Below are 12530 nucleotides of genomic sequence, written 5' to 3'. Positions count from 1 at the left end.
CGTTCCCCGATGTTATTTAAAGTTTAAGGCTGGGTGGAAATTTTCAGCTGCATTGTTCTTAATGGGGATTCGGTTTTCAGCTAAACAACAAATCTCAGAATCTGTCTGCTTTTCTCCAACATTTTGGGATTGTTTTGTAAAGAAACTGAAAACTCAGAAACAAAACATTTTTGGTTTTGTGATTTAAAAATCCTTCAGTTTTCGGCAGAAAGTTTTCAGTTGCCAAAACTTAAAAGAAAAAGGAAAGGATTTTGGGTTCTGAATGAGAAGTCAAAATTTTCCTCAAGGGTGGAAAAATTCCAGTCAGCAGCAGGTATCTGATTGAACTGAGAGTAAAAATCTTAATGAGTTCATATAGCAATTCATATTTATCATCTTAATTTCCCCCTGTATTTTGATCCCCCAACATATTTAATTGAAATAGCGAACTTACTGTATTGGTCTTTGTGGATTTTTCCCCAACAGGTGATGCATCCAGTCATCCAGCACCAGGATTCGTTGATCAGTATCTATCTCTGTACCAGAATCTAGAAGCTGAAGGCACAGCTATGTGAGAATCCTTTCCCCTCATTCTAAGACTGTCCTGACAGAACCAAACTCAGATCTGCCACTCTCCGCAGATGAGCTGTGTGTAGCTGGCTGTGAGCTGCACTGACATTAAAGGAGCGATGCTGCGGGAAGGCAATTTATCCACGTCTGTTTGCTAAGGGCTAGTGGGACGCACTCCCTGGAGCCCTGCACGGCTCAGAAGCAGAGGCCCAGAGGCAAAAGTTCATCAATGGCTTGATTTTAAAGCCATTATGATCCTCTAGTCTGACCCCCCGGTCTGCCACAGGCCCTGGATCTCCCCCAGAGTTCCCTCGCTCCAGGTCAGCTTCTGTGTTATCTGTGGGCCGGGATTACAAAGAGATTTTGGCACTTAAAGATGGAGACAGGTACCTAGTGGGATTTATCAAAGCTCATGGCAAAGTCCTGTTGCCATCGAAGGGGAGTTAGGCACTTACCCTGCTTAGGTGCTACTGTAAATTCCACTAGGTGCCGATCAACTTCTTCAGATGCTTGCGCCCCTTTGTAATGCTGATCTAGTGTCTATTTTCATCTCGCTGCTCCAGGGCAGGGGCCACTCTTCTTCCTACAGCTCTTCTCAACTGTCACAGGGCCACTGGACTTTAACGGGACAGGCCACCCTGTTACAATATCTTTGTACAGCACCTTGCACCAGGGCTGTGTTTTTAGGTGCTACCACAATATACTTGTGGAAGTATAGTTGTTTTGTAAGAATGATAACGGACATCAATGGGTTTATGCCACCTTGGACCATGGGGCACATTGGTTTGGTGTCAGCTTTTAGTGACTAATCTAACCTGCAGCAGACTTAAAACTGCCCAGTCAGATTCTGTTGTATAACATGGGAAAGAACCGGGCATGATCATCTCATTAATGATTGCAGCATAATGTGTGTTAATTACTGTTGTTTATTTGTATTGAAGACTCACCAAGTGCCAATCCCGCTGTGCTAGGCTCTGTACCCACCCATGACAAAAAGATGGTGCCTTTTATCAAAGAGCTTATAATGTACGTGTAAGGGGAGAGAAAACAGATGGATAGGAGAGACCGGTGGTATAACCACAGTGGGGTGACCATGATAAGCAGTGTTCTCAATACGCCAGTTGCTTACCCACTATCGAGTGTTTTGCAGATGTGTGCACAAGAGGGCAGAGTTAAGGGTACCTGTTCATGTTACAGTCACTAAGGAGGGAATATTCAGAGAGGCTTACAGGAGTTAAGTGCTCACCTCCCATTAAATCGGGAACTGGGCACTCCTCAGAAATTCTTTGAGAAATCACGGGTGACCTTTTAGTCAATGGTTGTTCTCATGTAATTAAAGACTTTATCATAATGCAGACCCAAAAGAGCACAGTCAAGGGGGGTTGTACATATTACTGCATGTTACTGGGAAAGCAAAAATTACTATAGTTTTTCATACCCAGAGCCGGGCAAATATAAGGCCACATTATAATCCTTGAGAAGAACACATATTATTGTCATTACAGATAAGGGCAGGCATTTTCAAGTTAGCCTGAGGGAATTAGGAGCCCAAAAGAGGCTGAGATTTCTGTACCTGATTCCCTTGGCTCCCAGCCTGGATTACAGGCTGTATCCACAGGAGGCGTTCTCACTGTAAGGCAATGGGGTGCCTAAATACCTTAGGCCCAGTTTAAATTCCCACTGTCTCAGGGTGGGCTGGCCCTTTAATTGGGATGAGCTCATCCACACCTGTGCCTGGTCATCTGTTCACAGGTGAGGATTTGGGCTGCAGGCTGTGGTTGGGTCAGGTGTCCAGGCATCGTGGGATGGAGGCTGATCTGTCCCAGCCAGGGGGAGCAGTGGGTGAGTCAGACCTAGGGGACGTCTCTCTGGAAACGCCCAGGGGCTGGGATGGCCTGGGAGTGCTGCACTGCTCACAGATCTGAGGAACAGAAAGCTGGGCCTGGTGTGCCGATCCAAGGGTAAAGAGCAGAAGAATTCTGGTTCTCAGGGGACTCCTGCAGGAGATCCAGAGGGAACCCAGGGTCAGGGAGGATGCGGAAGAACCTCTCCACAGCAGCCAGAAAGGAGGCCCGGCTGGAAGGACCTGCACTGCCGGGCAGGAACAGTGCCTGGCAGAGGGAATTAGGAGCCCAGAATGGGCAGAATGGCCTGGTGATCCTGGAGTAGCAGCCTGGAGATTCTGGCTTCCAACCGTTATTCTCTGTTAACAAACCAAACCCCAGAGGGAGAGTGATCCCAGTGCCCCAGTTGCAGTGGGACATTTGACTGAGGAAGGAGGGGAATGGAGGCAGTGACAGCAGTTTGGATAAGACCCTGTCCCATGCAGCCTTTGGCTCTGACTTGGAGCCTGCCCCCGCCCCTAATCCAACACAGCACATGAGTTTAATGTCAAGTCTTCACTGGGACTAGTCACAGGGTTATAGTTAAGCACATGCTGAAGTGTTTTCCTGGATCAGGGCCTGAGTACAGAATATTCCAGGGAGGAGGGGTTTAAATTCGCCATCCCGGGTGTTCAGGGACGAGCCTCAGATGGTGCAAACTGTCAGAGATCCATTGACGTCAGCGGAGCTGTAACAATTTACACCCTCTGAGATTATGGCCCCGTCTTCTTTAAGCGTTCCAATATTACAATTTAACCAATCAGAGAAAAGAAACAGAGCGTGTTAAAAATGTGTCCAGTCAAAAGAGCTCAAAGTTCAGACACAGAGTACTTATGGTGAGTTGCTTGTCAGTGAGCTGTGGAGTAAGAAATGCTCATAGACGTGCTTTGGTGAATAATGTTTAATTAATACTTGTAATAAATCATGATCTGCACATAGACATCCATGAACCTAAGAGGTCATAGCAAGTCTATCTATCTATCTATCTATCACGACAAAATGAGCTTGTGTGCTCGGAGGAGGTCAGTCTGTCTGTATGTCTAATCACATACACTCCTGTTATCTATCAAATAGGTAGTGTACACAGCCATGTGCAGAATGAATAATAATAATAATCAGCCGAATTCTGTGATCCTTTTTCATCTGGGATGTGACCAGATTTCCACAGGATGGTGGGTGGTAAAGGCACTTGTCCACCAAGGTTAGAAGAGAATAGCTCAAGACCAGAAATTTTCACCAGCATTTATATCAGTCAGAGCTTCATAGAAATGTAGGCCCGAAAGGAACCTCAAGAAGTTCTCAGGTCCAGCCCCTGCACTGAATCGGGGCCACGTAAACCTCAACCATCCCTGATGGGTGTTTTTCCAAGTTGTTCCTTAAAACCTCCAATGATGGAGATTTCACAACCTCCTGTGGCAGCCTATTCTAGAAAGTAAGTGCCTCACTCAGCCCTGGCACTTCTACGCTTGGCAATTCATGGCACTGGCACCTCTGAGCTTGCCAAGGCAGTTATGAAAGGAAAAAAATTGATTGAGCCCCGCACGCAATTGCTCGAGCCCTGGCACCTCTTCCATTACAAATTAAGTACTGCCCTTCCTGAATTTAGTTCAGCCTTTTTCAGCAAGAACCTCATCAGAGCTAAACCAGAGATGTCAGTGGAGCTACTCAGCATTTGCCCTGGCCTAGCAGAGAGAGGAATTTCAACCTTATATCCTTATTGCACTCACTATCTCCAGGGTGCCTTTAGTCATATTTGGATCCTTCTGTGTATTGAGCATTGACCAAATCCTGACCCCTTTGAAGTGAGCGGCTAAATCCCAGTGACTTCAGTGGGGTCAATATTAGGCCTCATTATACAGGGTCAGATTTTCTTTTGGGAAACCGTGGAAGAAGTTTCTCTTAAGAAGCATCGTCGCCATAGTAAGCACAGCACATATTGTATTTAGTTAGTTTGATTTAAAATAATAGAGAGATGCCCATCGGAGGCTCTAGATGCCCTAACACATCATTACGAATTCCAAACAATCCCAGCAGCATTGAAATAATCCTTTCATCAAGATCTCAGCACCCAGACATCTACCAGAACTCTTTCCCACCCCTTCCTCTTGGCGGAGGGCAAACCATCACCTCTTTCAGAAAACACCATGAAGGAGATGATACACTGACGTCCTGAATACATCACAGAACATTGACACCTTCATTGAACCAAACATCCTGCACCCTTCCCTCCCTCCACCCCCACAAATAAACTTGAGGGGGGGAAAATCAGCCAGCTGATCAAATAAAACAAAATAAAACCAAACAAGCGAGCTGTTATAGGCTGGGGTAACGTCCAGATCTACAGTCATCCCTCTGCTCTGAGTGGACCCAATCATTGGGTCCTACTTTCTTCCCCGTCATGCAGCTTTGGGGAGAAGCTAACCTTTGTTTGTAGATCTTGGGCCTCAGGTCAAAGACCCAAGCTCACATCTCTTGTCTGATGTCCCTTGCTTTGGCCATGGAAGGCCATCCTCTAGGTTCCCTATACCTCAAACCCAGGGTCTGAGTTCTCCTGTGCCCCCCAGTCACTTACACATGCAACGTGGCAGGAAAACAAGGAACGCCGGCTCAGCAAGAGGATTTCTTAACCACAGACACGTAAAGTCCTTAAGAGTTACAGATCTTTGAATAATCATCAAAGTCCTAAGCTGCACCTCTCCCTAGTGTGAGCTCACGCCTTGTAAGTCTGAGCTTTGTCAGTTTGGAAACCTGGGCAGAGTCCTTCCCGACCCCACTCTACCTTTCACATCCTTCACACACGGAGAAGGATGGCCCTCTTATATGCCCTATGCATAGAAACACTGTTTTCCCATGCTGGCAGTGGCCTGTAGTTGAGAGACAAACTCTATGGCCCCAGGCTGCAGTCTGGGTGGCTCTCTGTGTTGGTCCTCCAGCAACATGTCAGACACCATAATGGACAGGTCAGCTTCCAGGCGTACAAAAAAAAAGGCTGCCTGTGTGCAAATCCAGTGTAGAAGAAAACACAGTCTTCACTTCTGTTTGGGTGGGCAAGGAAAAGACCTTTATTACAAGGTAATTACCTGGGGCAACAGCTTCAGCTGAACCGCGGCCCCGATCTGCATCACGTGAGGGTTTTTATACACACTTATTACCAAGTCATTGTTATACAGCAAAATGCATTAAGCATGCGTAATACAAAGAAGAAATAATGGTGAGTTGCACAAATAGTGTCACGCATGCCGCTGCACAAGGAACTTCCCATATTTGGTTACATTTCCGTATTTGGTTACAGAAGGAGGCATGTGCATAGCTTATTACTGAATTGGAAAAATACAACTTCAGTCAAAAGAAAGAGACAGTTTGCTATCTTATGTAGCTTCCGAGAAAACTTTGCCCATGCCTAGCTGACCACGCTAATCGATTAACACACTCCTAACTTCCTCTTAGCCTTCAGCTACATGCTCAAACTGTCTTTGTGACAAACTCCATGTTTCCACAAATCGAAAGGAAAGGCCAGTTTCCCAGCTGGTTGAATTCAGTGTCATTCCACCGATGTCCCTGTGTCAGATTCCCAGCTGCTCTAAATTGGCCTAGCTCCTTTTTACTCAATGGGGGCATGTTCTCCACTGGTCTCAATCAGCCACAGCACCATTGAAATCCACGGGGACAGATCCCCAGGTGGTGTGAACTGGCCTAGTGCACAGAGTGATGCCAATGAGCACACGCGGAAGGTCTGTGATGCCTCGTTTTATCGCTGTTCCGGTGTTGGAAGGTCTCATTAAATAATTCTGCCTTATCAAGTTTTACACATCTTGGCAGGGATTTTCAAAGCGGGGTAATGTATACAAGCAGCACCCAGCTCCCACTTAATTGCTAGCAAGCTGAGGTTACAAAGGGCAAATGGTTTCTTCACATATCCCAGAAAAGTTTCAGGGATCTTCAGTGCCCCGGCAGTTATAGGAACGAGATAATCTTGTACCAAAACTATAGGCTCCCGTGTTGGTCTGTTGAACTGTATGATAATCATCAGAACTTCTTGATTACTCTCCTCTACAGGGTTGGTTAGATATTCACACTAAGCAGTTCAGGGTCCTGTCTGGGCACAGTGAATATGATCATTTCATTTCTGTGTATTACAGTGGGCTCTGTAACTTGATTCAAAACCTCTGCTTTTTCAGCACGAAGTTTGTGACCTACTGTCCCTTCTTCCCCTGAAGGAAAGGTTCGTTCCAACTTTTATGGAAGAATACAAATATCCACTTAGTTCTGAATGCAAAACAAACTAGAAGATTGTTAGTCCCAGTCCTCTGGTAGCATAATTTGTTCTCTAGCCATGTAATGAGGTCTCAGTCCTTTACCATCCATGGGGATAAATTTGTGTCACCAAAGCTTTGTTTTCATAACACCCAATATTGAATATTTGGGTCTCCTATAATTGCATTTTTAAAAGCAGGAGGGTTTTTTTTTTTTTAATTGATCTCTGGCAAACATATTGCAGATAGGGATGAAATCCCATTGCTTAACTCTTTGAAGGGGACAGATCTAAACTGAAAATGGGCTATAACCCAGGATGGACCTGAATCGTCACACTGTGGCTTTCATTTTTAATTCTCAGTTAATCGACTATTAATCACTTAGTTTTTTGTTACTGAAATCATGGTTTAATATTTATTACTGTCCATTTGTCATTCCTGTGGTCAGCTGCCATCTAGAGATCGTTAGAAGAGACACATAAAATCCTGGCCACATTAACCTTGTCTTCCCCATAGTGCCCATTCTACACCCTAATCACGCCTTTACCAGACTTCACCCTCCGTTATCCACCATACCCCTGGCGGCAGCGTACACACACCCAAGTGCCCAGCTGTGGGTTATTCACACCAGTCTCTCTTTCCATCAGTCGGCCCTTTTTGACTTGGGAGATTACCAGCACTCCATGTTAATGCAAAGCCCCTTTCCTTGGATTATCCAAGTTCATTTCAAAGCCAGGAACGTCCTGACTCCTGCACTTTGTTATGTCAGTACAACCTCTAGTGCGGCCACAGTTTCCCAATCAGACAAAGTGGACTTTGTGATCTGGGTCGCTATAGTTTAAATCTTCCGCCAGCCCAGTAACAGCCAGCTGTGGCATCTAATAAAGGCCCTAACAAGAACAGGACACAGGTTCCAAGAGTCTGTCCGTCTCCACTTCCTCCCCAGCTGTGACTCTAAGAACATGACAGTGAAGCTTCCTGCAGGTTCAGGCCCTAAGCCAGCCTCTAGCATATCTCTTTTATTTCAAGCTAAGGCACTGGTTGGCTACCATTGTCTTAACATGAATTTCCTGCAAGCTTTCATCAGGGCCTCCTGGACCTCTTTGTTTCTCCGGGTGTAGATGAGGGGATTGACCAGGGGAGTCAGGACCGTGTAGACGACAGAGAGAACTTTCTTGCAGTCCCTCAGCGTGTGGGCTGTGGGGAACATGTAGGCTATTAACAGAGTTCCATAATAATTGGACACCACGATGAGGTGGGAGGAGCAGGTGGAAAAGGCCTTTTGCCTGCCCGTGGTGGAAGGGATTCTCAGGATGGTGGTGATGATGCAGATGTAGGACATCAAGGTCAGTAGGAATGGGACCACTAAGAAAAACAAGCTGACTGTGAAAGCCAACATTTCCATCAGCTGACGATCATTGCAGGAGAGTTTTAAAAGGGGGATAAAATCGCAATAGAAATGGTCAATAGCATTGGGGCCACAGAGAGTTAACTGTCATATCGACACTGTTGATACGCTACTACCTAGGAAGCCACCTACCCAAGAGCCAGCTGCGAGCTGGAGGCAAGACCTGCCACTCACACAGGCTGCATAGTGAAGTGGTTTGACTATGGCTAAATACCGACCGTAAGACATCACCGATAGGAGCAGGCATTCTGTAGCCAGCATAGAAGCAAAGAAATAAAATTGTGTGATGCACCCATTAACTGAGATGGTTCTGTCCCCAGTCAGGAGACTGGCCAGCATCCTGGGCAGGATGGTAGAGGCGTAGCAGGTCTCCAAGCAGGACAAGTTCCCCAGGAAAAAGTACATGGGGGTGTGAAGATGCTGAGCAGTGACAACTAGCACCGTGATGAGGACATTCCCAGCCATGGTTGTGATGTAGATCACTAGAAACAGCCGGAAGAGAAGGCTTTGCAGTTCAGGAAGGGTCCCGAATCCCAGGAGGACAAATTCTCTGCTGAACGTTTGATTTCGCTGTTCTGGGGCCGCCATCGGGGTGTATCTACAGGAAAGAAATTCACTGTGTGATATAAACAAACAACATTCACTCCATTATATGTCCACATTGTTTTCATGGTCTCCCTTTGCTGGGTACCGGAACAATAGCTGAGTGCAGAATGGAGGCTGGGGAGGGGAAACGCCATCTCTCTTGGTCTCTGGGACATATTCCCTATCTGGGCAGTCTGCAGGTGCCACAAAACGTTGGTCTCTCTGGAAAGCTGTGCAGTGCCGTGGCGGATGGTACCAAGCACTCAAATACTGTGGTGATGGGACTCAGACACAGCAGTGCAGACAGCTCTAGGAGACTGACTAGATAGCTATTGCTTCAGAGAGTCACATCTGTCACTGCCTAGTGTCTATACGCAGCACAAAACAGGTTGGTGCGCCAGGGGTGAAATGGGTGGCGATTTTACATTGGAAGGGAAGCTACAACAAAGAAACAAGCCAAGCAAATATAGCTGGGAATTGCAGTGGAGGAGGGTGCAGGGGGAAGTTTGCTGCAAGTGAATTGTAAGGAAAACGGACTTCTAGGAAAGTCTGCTAGAAGATGAGGGTTGGACGGGACCTCAGGAAGTCATCTAATCCAAGCCCCTGCTCAAAGTAAGACCTACCCCGACTAAATCATCCCAACCAGGGCTTTGTCAAGCCAGGTCTTAAAGACCCCTCAGCTGTGCAGGGAGCCACCTGTATTTCCAGGGTTGTGGCTGGGATCCCCCCCACAGCCCTGCTGTCAGCGCTGCCCTAACCCTGAGCCCAACCCTGCCCCCTCCCCCCCCCCAAATTTCCTGCAGATGTAAAAATTGAAATTGCTAAAAATTGAAGGAAAAAGCAACAAAAATCAGAATTAGTCCCCAAAAGTGCAGCCAACCCCCCTCCACCCATGAATTCTGCCAAGCCAGCTGATTGCCAGTGTCTCCTCCCCTAGCATCCAGCACAACAGCAAATATCAGCTCCCTTTTCCCCACATCATCTCACCCAGCCCCTTGGCACCCCAGCGAGGTCAGTGCCAGAAAGAAAAGGAAAGCCTTGTGCGCTTCGCAGAGGGAAGGTGAAAGGGGAATCAAGGATTCTCCAGTGTTTGAAGAGCTTGTCTTAGACTTGGCAGACGTTGGTTGAATTCCGTCCTTTGTCACGAGCACCGTGCGGGACTTGAGGTCGGATTTCCAAAGGCTGGTGGGCACCTAAAATTGCACCCGGGTGCCTGAGTAGGGTCAGTGGCTAACGCCCGTCGATTTCAACTCCCTCTAAGGGTATCTTTGTCATTAGGAGCTGAAACACCTCTGTCCATCTGTCCCTCTGTGAGCCAGGTCCATACTGGGGTGGTAGGAGGATAGATCCATGCAAGACAGAGAGGTGCCCAGATACCATGGTGATGGAGCCAGATAGGGAGCTAGGATAGCAGTGACCTGGCAGCTGTTGTCTTTTTCCAAATGCAGTCATTTTGCTTTGGGTTGGGAGCGATCATTGCCCCATTGCCCTTGGATTGCCACGGGATTAGTTACCTAGCAAACTTACATGCCTTCAAAAACCTGCAGACTCAAGACCCAGGAAGGGAAAAGGTAGCTTTACCTCTAAGGCAGGTCTGTGAGCAGCTGGAGTCGGATGTCACCTCCTCACTCAGCATTTCAGAGCCCAGGACCCTGGTTATTCAGTCCATTGTCTCTCCCCACTGCAGTCACGTACTTCCCTGTAAATAGAATGACGTAATCCAGATGTGCTCCCCTGGCTCTGTTATGTCTGGTAACATGCCCTGCACATCATACTCTGTGCCAAACGGGGAACGTCTTTTCTGCTTATTATCTATCCTTCTGCGGGAAGGGGCTGTCTCCTGAGGCACATCTGCCAATAGAATGTAACAGGCAAGGGAAAGTTCCGGTTTCTTTTAAGACCGTGTCGGTAGAGTCAAACTTGTAGTCTCAAAGGAAAAGTCATGGAGAGAAAAAAAGATTTCATCCTAAAACAAATCTGTTTACTGGGTGAATGTTATTTTGATTGTGAAGAAATAACTGACTAGTTCTATGAATCAAGCTGATTTTACAGCTGATATTTTCACAACAGCCTAAGTGATTTAGACACTGAGTTGCCATTCAATTCCCTGAGGCAGATTCGAAAGTCTCAGCATAGGTAGCTGAGCTTGCACTTTCCCAAAAAGAACCTCCTGCTGCTCTGAAGACCCGACATCAGATAATCAGTTTGGTAATGTTTGAAAAGGTGTCAAAGTGATTTAGGTGCCTAAGTCCGTTTCTCAAAAGAGTCTTCTGCTGCTGAGCTTTAGTAACTGAGTCTCACTGAAAGTCGACAGGACTCAGGCACTTAAGTCTCTTTGGATATTCACGTCCGTGTTTTTGAAAATCGTTGCTCAGATAAAATGCAGATAGAACAAGGGGCTTTCCACATTTTGGCTGGAATTTTCAAAGCAGGGTAATGTACACAAGACACACAGTCAACTGCCACTGAATTGCTGTGAGAGCTTGGCACCTAACTCCCTTATGCTTCTTGGAAAAGCCCAGAGTACGGAAGCATTGAAGTCCAGGAACCTGAAATTAGAAAACTGCAAATAGTTCCTTTCCCAGACCCTGGAAGAAGTTTCAGAGTCAAGGTGGATCTTCAGTGCCACAGCAATGCTAACAATGAAATCTCTTGTATCAGAACTATGCGCCGTTAGCTGGTCTATTGGAGTGTTTGATCACCAGCAGCACAGGACTGCCATGTTAATTAGGTTCTGATGTAAAAATACTCTTAAACCAATCAATTTAATTGCTTGATTTAATTTAATTGCTTGATTTAATTTAAGCTCCATATGCTAATTAGCCACACCTTCTATGCTAATTAGCATATGAAGCATATGTAAAAATACTCTTAAATCAATCAATTTAATTGCTTGATTTAATTTAATTGCTTGATTTAATTTAAGCTTCATATGCTAATTAGCCACACCTTCTATGCTAATTAGCATCACCATTTTTATGCTAATTAGAAGGGCAGGGCAGGGCAGGGAGTTATGTGCCAGGGAAGGGGGGTTACCTTCGGAGTGAGAACGTCAACATGGATAGGGGAGGGGCTAGGAGCCAGGAGGAGGGAATCCCCCCTTCCAACTGCCATCCTCAACCGTCACTTGCTGGATCTCTCTTATTACTGAGCCTTGTGTAAGAATCCTCTTCCTGAAACCAATCACTGCTCTGCGTGTTACAAAATGTCCCGAGACTGATACCAGGCCCTTCAATCACCCCAGTATCCAATCCAGCCCTCTCTGAATGTTGTTTTTAAACCCCTTTGGAGGCTCTTCCGAATGCCTTTACGTCAACGTTCTTCCTGGCCGCTTAGACAACGAAAGCAAAACTCTCTGGCTCCGGTGGAATACCACTAGCCTTTTAACAGTGCCCACTGGGAAACCTGCCAAAGCTACGTGATCAAGGTGGCTGGCGTTTAAAATTGGATAGGGCAGAGCATCGGAGGATACTGTCAGCCGTGGAACTGGAGTACAGCCGGGTGGTCACTCAGGAGGCTGCCAGCACCCTGTGGGTCAGATAAATGCACAGCTCCCCAGACCCACTGGGGGAGCTCCTGGGGGGCACTGAACCCCCAGCACTTCCCCTATGGACTTGAGTCTGTCATGCTAGGGGTTCACCCCCAAGGGGCTGCAGGGGCACCAGCACAATCAGGAGAAGGTTTTCACTGTTTTTTCAAGCTCTGTTTTTCCAATTTTTTGGTTTTATAGTATTTCTGTTATTGTATACTTAGTATGACATAAAATACAAACAAAATATAAATATCACTACTTCCACCTTCAGTTAAATATCATATAAAATGAAATGAAAATCATATAAAAGATACAAATGA

General features: G+C 46.4%; 1 pseudogene; it reads right to left on the bottom strand.

The window, feature by feature from the left end:
- Positions 1–7730: 7730 nt before the first annotated feature.
- LOC137156542 (olfactory receptor 5AP2-like) lies at positions 7731–8681 on the bottom strand (annotated as a pseudogene).
- Positions 8682–12530: the final 3849 nt, after the last annotated feature.

Source organism: Emydura macquarii, unplaced genomic scaffold, assembly GCF_026122565.2.
Source record: "Emydura macquarii macquarii isolate MOO-44397 ecotype Brisbane River unplaced genomic scaffold, CSIRO-AGI_Emac_v2 contig_298, whole genome shotgun sequence".
Taxonomy (NCBI): Eukaryota; Metazoa; Chordata; order Testudines; family Chelidae; genus Emydura; species Emydura macquarii.
Note: the sequence above shows the minus strand (reverse complement) of the source record. Positions and strands in the feature narration are given on the sequence as shown.